Source organism: Perkinsus marinus (genome assembly GCF_000006405.1).
Source record: "Perkinsus marinus ATCC 50983 genomic scaffold scf_1104296962212, whole genome shotgun sequence".
Classification (NCBI taxonomy): Eukaryota; Perkinsozoa; order Perkinsida; family Perkinsidae; genus Perkinsus; species Perkinsus marinus.
This window is the reverse complement of record NW_003205510.1, coordinates 1-6,762: the sequence shown is the minus strand read 5'-3', so window position 1 is coordinate 6,762 and position 6,762 is coordinate 1. Positions and strand designations below refer to the sequence as shown.

General features: G+C 51.8%; 33 non-coding genes across 33 annotated transcripts; all 33 read right to left on the bottom strand.

Moving 5' to 3' along the window:
• Positions 1–6: 6 nt before the first annotated feature.
• Pmar_PMAR014151 lies at positions 7–79 on the bottom strand. Its single transcript has one exon. It is a non-coding gene; the product is annotated as a tRNA-OTHER (tRNA).
• Positions 80–343: 264 nt separating this feature from the next.
• Pmar_PMAR014150 lies at positions 344–416 on the bottom strand. Its single transcript has one exon. It is a non-coding gene; the product is annotated as a tRNA-Lys (tRNA).
• Positions 417–682: 266 nt separating this feature from the next.
• On the bottom strand, positions 683–755 carry Pmar_PMAR014149. Its single transcript has one exon. It is a non-coding gene; the product is annotated as a tRNA-Lys (tRNA).
• A 96-nt stretch (positions 756–851) lies between these two features.
• On the bottom strand, positions 852–924 carry Pmar_PMAR014148. Its single transcript has one exon. It is a non-coding gene; the product is annotated as a tRNA-Lys (tRNA).
• Positions 925–1,189: 265 nt separating this feature from the next.
• On the bottom strand, positions 1,190–1,262 carry Pmar_PMAR014147. Its single transcript has one exon. It is a non-coding gene; the product is annotated as a tRNA-Lys (tRNA).
• A 266-nt stretch (positions 1,263–1,528) lies between these two features.
• Pmar_PMAR014146 lies at positions 1,529–1,601 on the bottom strand. Its single transcript has one exon. It is a non-coding gene; the product is annotated as a tRNA-Lys (tRNA).
• A 96-nt stretch (positions 1,602–1,697) lies between these two features.
• Pmar_PMAR014145 lies at positions 1,698–1,770 on the bottom strand. Its single transcript has one exon. It is a non-coding gene; the product is annotated as a tRNA-Lys (tRNA).
• A 97-nt stretch (positions 1,771–1,867) lies between these two features.
• Positions 1,868–1,940, bottom strand: Pmar_PMAR014144. Its single transcript has one exon. It is a non-coding gene; the product is annotated as a tRNA-Lys (tRNA).
• A 96-nt stretch (positions 1,941–2,036) lies between these two features.
• On the bottom strand, positions 2,037–2,109 carry Pmar_PMAR014143. The gene has a single exon. It is a non-coding gene; the product is annotated as a tRNA-Lys (tRNA).
• A 97-nt stretch (positions 2,110–2,206) lies between these two features.
• On the bottom strand, positions 2,207–2,279 carry Pmar_PMAR014142. Its single transcript has one exon. It is a non-coding gene; the product is annotated as a tRNA-Lys (tRNA).
• A 96-nt stretch (positions 2,280–2,375) lies between these two features.
• Pmar_PMAR014141 lies at positions 2,376–2,448 on the bottom strand. Its single transcript has one exon. It is a non-coding gene; the product is annotated as a tRNA-Lys (tRNA).
• A 110-nt stretch (positions 2,449–2,558) lies between these two features.
• On the bottom strand, positions 2,559–2,631 carry Pmar_PMAR014140. Its single transcript has one exon. It is a non-coding gene; the product is annotated as a tRNA-Lys (tRNA).
• A 385-nt stretch (positions 2,632–3,016) lies between these two features.
• On the bottom strand, positions 3,017–3,089 carry Pmar_PMAR014139. The gene has a single exon. It is a non-coding gene; the product is annotated as a tRNA-Lys (tRNA).
• Positions 3,090–3,185: 96 nt separating this feature from the next.
• Positions 3,186–3,258, bottom strand: Pmar_PMAR014138. Its single transcript has one exon. It is a non-coding gene; the product is annotated as a tRNA-Lys (tRNA).
• A 96-nt stretch (positions 3,259–3,354) lies between these two features.
• Pmar_PMAR014137 lies at positions 3,355–3,427 on the bottom strand. Its single transcript has one exon. It is a non-coding gene; the product is annotated as a tRNA-Lys (tRNA).
• Positions 3,428–3,524: 97 nt separating this feature from the next.
• Pmar_PMAR014136 lies at positions 3,525–3,597 on the bottom strand. The gene has a single exon. It is a non-coding gene; the product is annotated as a tRNA-Lys (tRNA).
• Positions 3,598–3,693: 96 nt separating this feature from the next.
• Pmar_PMAR014135 lies at positions 3,694–3,766 on the bottom strand. Its single transcript has one exon. It is a non-coding gene; the product is annotated as a tRNA-Lys (tRNA).
• A 96-nt stretch (positions 3,767–3,862) lies between these two features.
• On the bottom strand, positions 3,863–3,935 carry Pmar_PMAR014134. Its single transcript has one exon. It is a non-coding gene; the product is annotated as a tRNA-Lys (tRNA).
• A 97-nt stretch (positions 3,936–4,032) lies between these two features.
• On the bottom strand, positions 4,033–4,105 carry Pmar_PMAR014133. Its single transcript has one exon. It is a non-coding gene; the product is annotated as a tRNA-Lys (tRNA).
• A 96-nt stretch (positions 4,106–4,201) lies between these two features.
• Positions 4,202–4,274, bottom strand: Pmar_PMAR014132. The gene has a single exon. It is a non-coding gene; the product is annotated as a tRNA-Lys (tRNA).
• Positions 4,275–4,370: 96 nt separating this feature from the next.
• Pmar_PMAR014131 lies at positions 4,371–4,443 on the bottom strand. Its single transcript has one exon. It is a non-coding gene; the product is annotated as a tRNA-Lys (tRNA).
• Positions 4,444–4,540: 97 nt separating this feature from the next.
• Pmar_PMAR014130 lies at positions 4,541–4,613 on the bottom strand. Its single transcript has one exon. It is a non-coding gene; the product is annotated as a tRNA-Lys (tRNA).
• Positions 4,614–4,709: 96 nt separating this feature from the next.
• On the bottom strand, positions 4,710–4,782 carry Pmar_PMAR014129. Its single transcript has one exon. It is a non-coding gene; the product is annotated as a tRNA-Lys (tRNA).
• A 96-nt stretch (positions 4,783–4,878) lies between these two features.
• Positions 4,879–4,951, bottom strand: Pmar_PMAR014128. Its single transcript has one exon. It is a non-coding gene; the product is annotated as a tRNA-Lys (tRNA).
• Positions 4,952–5,021: 70 nt separating this feature from the next.
• Positions 5,022–5,094, bottom strand: Pmar_PMAR014127. The gene has a single exon. It is a non-coding gene; the product is annotated as a tRNA-Lys (tRNA).
• Positions 5,095–5,304: 210 nt separating this feature from the next.
• Pmar_PMAR014126 lies at positions 5,305–5,392 on the bottom strand. Its single transcript has one exon. It is a non-coding gene; the product is annotated as a tRNA-Lys (tRNA).
• Positions 5,393–5,488: 96 nt separating this feature from the next.
• On the bottom strand, positions 5,489–5,561 carry Pmar_PMAR014125. The gene has a single exon. It is a non-coding gene; the product is annotated as a tRNA-Lys (tRNA).
• A 96-nt stretch (positions 5,562–5,657) lies between these two features.
• On the bottom strand, positions 5,658–5,730 carry Pmar_PMAR014124. Its single transcript has one exon. It is a non-coding gene; the product is annotated as a tRNA-Lys (tRNA).
• A 209-nt stretch (positions 5,731–5,939) lies between these two features.
• Pmar_PMAR014123 lies at positions 5,940–6,027 on the bottom strand. The gene has a single exon. It is a non-coding gene; the product is annotated as a tRNA-Lys (tRNA).
• Positions 6,028–6,123: 96 nt separating this feature from the next.
• Pmar_PMAR014122 lies at positions 6,124–6,196 on the bottom strand. Its single transcript has one exon. It is a non-coding gene; the product is annotated as a tRNA-Lys (tRNA).
• A 96-nt stretch (positions 6,197–6,292) lies between these two features.
• Pmar_PMAR014121 lies at positions 6,293–6,365 on the bottom strand. The gene has a single exon. It is a non-coding gene; the product is annotated as a tRNA-Lys (tRNA).
• Positions 6,366–6,461: 96 nt separating this feature from the next.
• Pmar_PMAR014120 lies at positions 6,462–6,534 on the bottom strand. Its single transcript has one exon. It is a non-coding gene; the product is annotated as a tRNA-Lys (tRNA).
• Positions 6,535–6,630: 96 nt separating this feature from the next.
• On the bottom strand, positions 6,631–6,703 carry Pmar_PMAR014119. The gene has a single exon. It is a non-coding gene; the product is annotated as a tRNA-Lys (tRNA).
• Positions 6,704–6,762: the final 59 nt, after the last annotated feature.

Genomic DNA, 6,762 nt, shown 5'->3' with positions numbered 1-6,762 from the left:
TATATGCGCACTCGGGCGGGGCTCGAACCCGCGGCCACGGGCTAAAAGGCACGCGCTCTGCCGACTGAGCTACCGAGACGAATGCAGCACTTGACTAGTAAAAATGGACCCCTAAACTCTTCCAAGGCAATTTCCAGTAAACCATAGACTAAAAACCACTTATTGATGTATGCGCACATTGGACGGGGCTCGAACCCGCGGCCACGGGCTTAAAAGGCACGCACTTTGCCGACTGGGCTACCGAGGCGAATACAGCACTTGACCTAGTAAAAATGGACCCCTAAACTCTTTCAAGGCAATTTCCAGTAAACCATAGACTAAAAACCACTTATTGATGTATGCACACCTCGGGCGGGGCTTGAACCCGCGGCCACGGGCTTAAAAGGCACGCGCTCTGCCGACTGAGCTACCGAGGCGAATGCAGCACTTAAACTAGTAAAAGATAGACCGTTACACTCTTCCAAGACAATTCCCAGTGAACCATAGACTGTAAACCGCTTGATGATATATGCGCACCTCGGGCGGGGCTCGAACCCGCGGCCACGGGCTTAAAAGGCACGCGCTCTGCCGACTGAAATACCGAGACGAATGCAGCACTTGACCTAGTAAAAATGGACCCCTAAACCCTTCCAAGGCAATTTCCAGTAAACCATAGACTAAAAACCACTTATTGATGTATGCGCACCTCGGGCGGGGCTCGAACCCGCGGCCACGGGCTTAAAAGGCACGCGCTCTGCCGACTGAGCTACCGAGGCGAATGCAGCACTTGACCTAGTAAAAATGGACCCCTAAACTCTTCCAAGGCAATTTCCAGTAAACCATAGACTAAAAACCACTTATTGATGTATGCGCACCTCGGGCGAGGCTCGAACCCGCGGCCACGGGCTTAAAAGGCACGCGCTCTGCCGACTGAGCTACCAAGGCGAATGCAGTATTTGACCTAGTAAAAATGGACCTATAAACTCTTTCAAGGCAATTTCCAGTAAACCATAGACTAAAAACCACTTAATGATGTATGCGCACCTCGGGCGGAGCTCGAACCCGCGGCCACGGGCTTAAAAGGCACGCGCTCTGCCGACTGAAATACCGAGACGAATGCAGCACTTGACCTAGTAAAAATGGACCCCTAAACCCTTCCAAGGCAATTTCCAGTAAACCATAGACTAAAAACCACTTATTGATGTATGCGCACCTCGGGCGGGGCTCGAACCCGCGGCCACGGGCTTAAAAGGCACGCGCTCTGCCGACTGAGCTACCGAGGCGAATGCAGCACTTGACCTAGTAAAAGATAGACCGTTACACTCTTCCAAGACAATTCCCAGTGAAATATAGACTGAAAACCGCTTGATGATATATGCGCACCTCGGGCGAGGCTCGAACCCGCGGCCACGGGCTTAAAAGGCACGCGCTCTGCCGACTGAAATACCGAGACGAATGCAGCACTTGACCTAGTAAAAATGGACCCCTAAACCCTTCCAAGGCAATTTCCAGTAAACCATAGACTAAAAACCACTTATTGATGTATGCGCACCTCGGGCGGGGCTCGAACCCGCGGCCACGGACTTAAAAGGCACGCGCTCTGCCGGCTGAGCTACCGAGGCGAATGCAGCACTTGACCTAGTAAAAATGGACCCCTAAACTCTTCCAAGGCAATTTCCAGTAAACCATAGACTAAAAACCACTTATTGGTGTATGCGCACCTCGGGCGGGGCTCGAACCCGCGGCCACGGGCTTAAAAGGCACGCGCTCTGCCGACTGAGCTACCGAGGCGAATGCAACACTTAAACTAGTAAAAGATAAACCGTTACACTCTTCCAAGACAATTCCCAGTGAACCATAGACTGAAAACCGCTTGATGATATATGCGCACCTCGGGCGGGGCTCGAACCCGCGGCCACGGGCCTAAGAGGCACGCGCTCTGCCGACTGAGCTACCGAGGCGAATGCAGCACTTGACCTAGTAAAAATGGACCCCTAAACTCTTCCAAGGCAATTTCCAGTAAACCATAGACTAAAAACCACTTATTGATGTATGCGCACCTCGGGCGGGGCTCGAACCCGCGGCCACGGGCTTAAAAGGCACGCGCTCTACCGACTGAGCTACCGAGGCGAATGCAACACTCAAACTAGTAAAAGATAAACCGTTACACTCTTCCAAGACAATTCCCAGTGAACCATAGACTGAAAACCGCTTGATGATATATGCGCACCTCGGGCGGGGCTCGAACCCGCGGCCACGGGCTTAAAAGGCACGCGCTCTGCCGACTGAGCTACCGAGGCGAATACAGCATTTGACCTAGTAAAAATGGACCTATAAACTCTTTCAAGGCAATTTCCAGTAAACCATAGACTAAAAACCACTTAATGATGTATGCGCACCTCGGGCGGAGCTCGAACCCGCGGCCACGGGCTTAAAAGGCACGCGCTCTGCCGACTGAGCTACCGAGGCGAATACAGCATTTGTCCTAGTAAAAATGGACCTATAAACTCTTTCAAGGCAATTTCCAGTAAACCATAGACTAAAAACCACTTGATGATGTATCATACATCATGTATGCGCACCTCGGGCAGAGCTCGAACCCGCGGCCACGGGCTTAAAAGGTACGCGCTCTGCCGACTGAGCTACCGAGGCGAATGCAGCACTTAAACTAGTAAAAGAAAAACCGTTACACTCTTCCAAGACAATTCCCAGTGAACCATAGACTTGTAGCGAAACTCCCGCTCGGTAACACAACTGTCCGGGACAGTCTGTCCCATCTCCTCCGACACCCCACGTTGATACGTGGATAGTAACACAATCGCTGTCCCCTTATGAGGAAATCCCTCATGAAGGGATTGGACGATCGATTTCCGCTATTGTGTCGCTCTGTCTCTTTAACTTCTCTCAACCTTAACTCACTAACCTTCTACTAACTACTACTTCCACTACAACCCTATGTCTAGTACTCAGTCGTCAATTAACGGGGAAGGAGCTGCGACCATTACTACAGACTGAAAACCGCTTGATGATATATGCGCACCTCGGGCGGGGCTCGAACCCGCGGCCACGGACTTAAAAGGCACGCGCTCTGCCGACTGAGCTACCGAGGCGAATGCAGCACTTGACCTAGTAAAAATGGACCCCTAAACTCTTCCAAGGCAATTTCCAGTAAACCATAGACTAAAAACTACTTATCGATGTATGCGCACATCGGACGGGGCTCGAACCCGCGCCCACGGGCTTAAAAGGCACGCGCTCTGCCGACTGAGCTACCGAGGCGAATACAGCACTTGACCTAGTAAAAATGGACCCCTAAACTCTTCCAAGGCAATTTCCAGTAAACCATAGACTAAAAACCACTTATTGATGTATGCGCACCTCGGACGGGGCTCGAACCCGCGGCCACGGGCTTAAAAAGCACGCGCTCTGCCGACTGAGCTACCGAGGCGAATGCAACACTTAAACTAGTAAAAGATAAACCGTTACACTCTTCCAAGACAATTCCCAGTGAACCATACACTGAAAACCGCTTGATGATATATGAGCACCTCGGGCGGGGCTCGAACCCGCGGCCACGGGCTTAAAAGGCACGCGCTCTGCCGACTGAGCTACCGAGGCGAATGCAGCACTTGACCTAGTAAAAATGGACCCCTAAACTCTTCCAAGGCAATTTCCAGTAAACCATAGACTAAAAACCACTTAATGATGTATGCGCACCTCGGGCGGGGCTCGAACCCGCAGCCACGGGCTTAAAAGGCACGCGCTCTGTCGACTGAGCTACCGAAGCGAATACAGCACTTGACCTAGTAAAAATGGACCCCTAAACTCTTCCAAGGCAATTTCCAGTAAACCATAGACTAAAAATCACTTAATGATGTATGCGCACCTCGGACGGGGCTCGAACCCGCGCCCACGGGCCTAAAAAGCACGCGCTATGCCGACTGAGCTACCGAGGCGAATGCAGCATTAAAAGTAGTAAAACATAGACCGCTACACTCTTCCAAGACAATTCCCAGTGAACCATAGACTGAAAACCGCTTGATGATATATGAGCACCTCGGGCGGGGCTCGAACCCGCGGCCACGGGCTTAAAAGGCACGCGCTCTGCCGACTGAGCTACCGAGGCGAATGCAGCAATTGACCTAGTAAAAATGGACCCCTAAACTCTTCCAAGGCAATTTCCAGTAAACCATAGACTAAAAACCACTTAATGATGTATGCGCACCTCGGGCGGGGCTCGAACCCGCAGCCACGGGCTTAAAAGGCACGCGCTCTGTCGACTGAGCTACCGAGGCGAATACAGCACTTGACCTAGTAAAAATGGACCCCTAAACTCTTCCAAGGCAATTTCCAGTAAACCATAGACTAAAAATCACTTAATGATGTATGCGCACCTCGGACGGGGCTCGAACCCGCGCCCACGGGCCTAAAAAGCACGCGCTATGCCGACTGAGCTACCGAGGCGAATGCAGCATTAAAAGTAGTAAAACATAGACCGCTACACTCTTCCAAGGCAATTTCCAGTAAACCATAGACTAAAAACCACTTATTGATGTATGCGCACCTCGGGCGGGGCTCGAACCCGCGGCCACGGACTTAAAAGGCACGCGCTCTGCCGACTGAGCTACCGAGGCGAATGCAGCACTTGACCTAGTAAAAATGGACTCCTAAACTCTTACAAGGCAATTTCCAGTAAACCATAGACTAAAAACCACTTATTGATGTATGCGCACCTCGGGCGGGCCTCGAACCCGCGGCCACGGGCTCAAAAGGCACGCGCTCTGCCGACTGAGCTACCGAGGCGAATACAGCACTTAACCTAGTAAAAATGGACCCCTAAACCCTTCCAAGGCAATTTCCAGTAAACCATAGACTGAAAACCACTTATTGATGTATGCGCACCTCGGGCGGGGCTCGAACCCGCGGCCACGGGCTTAAAAGGCACGCGCTCTGCCGACTGAGCTACCGAGGCGAATGCAGTACTTGACCTAGTAAAAATTTCCAGTAAACCATAGACTAAAAACCACTTATTGATGTATGCGCACCTCGGGCGGGGCTCGAACCCGCGGCCACGGGCTTAAGAGGCACGCGCTCTGCAAACTGAACTACCGAGGCGAATGCAGCATTTGACCTAGTAAAAATGGACCTATAAACTCTTTCAAGGCAATTTCCAGTAAACCATAGACTAAAAACCACTTAATGATGTATGCGCACCTCGGGCGGGGCTCGAACCCGCGGCCCTGACATAGTAAAAATGGACCCCTAAACTCTTCCAAGGCAATTTCCAGTAAACCATAGACTAAAAACCATTTATTGATGTATGCGCACCTCGGGCGGGGCTCGAACCCGCGGCCACGGGCTTAAAAGGCACGGGCTTAAAAGGCACGCGCTCTGCCGACTGAGCTACCGAGGCGAATGCAGCACTCGACCTAGTAAAAATGGACCCCTAAACTCTTCCAAGGCAATTTCCAGTAAACCATAGACTAAAAACCACTTAATGATGTATGCGCACCTCGGGCGGGGCTCGAACCCGCGGCCACGGGCTTAAAAGGCACGCGCTCTGCCGGCTGAGCTACCGAGGCGAATGCAGCACTTCATCTAGTGAAAACGGACCCCTAAACTCTTCCAAGGCAATTTCCAGCAAACCATAGACTAAAAACCACTTATTGATGTATGCGCACCTCGGGCGGGGCTCGAACCCGCGGCCACGGGCTCAAGAGGCACGCACTATGCCGACTGAGCTACCGAGGCGAATGCAGCACTTGACCTAGTAAAAATGGACCCCTAAACTCTTCCAAGGCAATTTCCAGTAAACCATAGACTAAAATCACTTATTGATGTATGCGCACCTCGGGCGGGGCTCGAACCCGCGGCCCTGACCTAGTAAAAATGGACCCCTAAACTCTTCCAAGGCAATTTCCAGTAAACCATAGACTAAAAACCATTTATTGATGTATGCACACCTCGGGCGGGGCTCGAACCCGCGGCCACGGGCTTAAAAGGCACGGGCTTAAAAGGCACGCGCTCTGCCGACTGAGCTACCGAGGCGAATGCAGCACTCGACCTAGTAAAAATGGACCCCTAAACTCTTCCAAGGCAATTTCCAGTAAACCATAGACTAAAAACCACTTAATGATGTATGCGCACCTCGGGCGGGGCTCGAACCCGCGGCCACGGGCTTAAAAGGCACGCGCTCTGCCGGCTGAGCTACCGAGGCGAATGCAGCACTTCATCTAGTAAAAACGGACCCCTAAACTCTTCCAAGGCAATTTCCAGCAAACCATAGACTAAAAACCACTTATTGATGTATGCGCACCTCGGGCGGGGCTCGAACCCGCGGCCACGGGCTTAAAAGGCACGCGCTCTGCCGACTGAGCTACCGAGGCGAATGCAGCACTTGATCTAGTAAAAATGGACCCCTAAACTCTTCCAAGGCAATTTCCAGTAAACCATAGACTAAAAAGCACTTTATGATGCATGTGCACCTCGAGCGGAGCTCGAACCCGCGGCCACGGGCCTAAAAGGCACGCGCTCTGCCGGCTGAGCTACCAAGGCGACTGCAACTCTCAAACTAGTAAAAGTAGACCGTTACACTCTTCCAAGACAATTCCCAGTGAACCATAGACTGAAAACCGCTTGATGATATATGCGCACCTCGGGCGGGGCTCGAACTCGCGGCCACGGGCTTAAAAGGCACGCGCTCTGCCGACTGAGCTACCGAGAAAACTGCAACTCTTAAACTAGTAAAAGATAGACCGTTACACTCTTCCAAGACAATTCCCA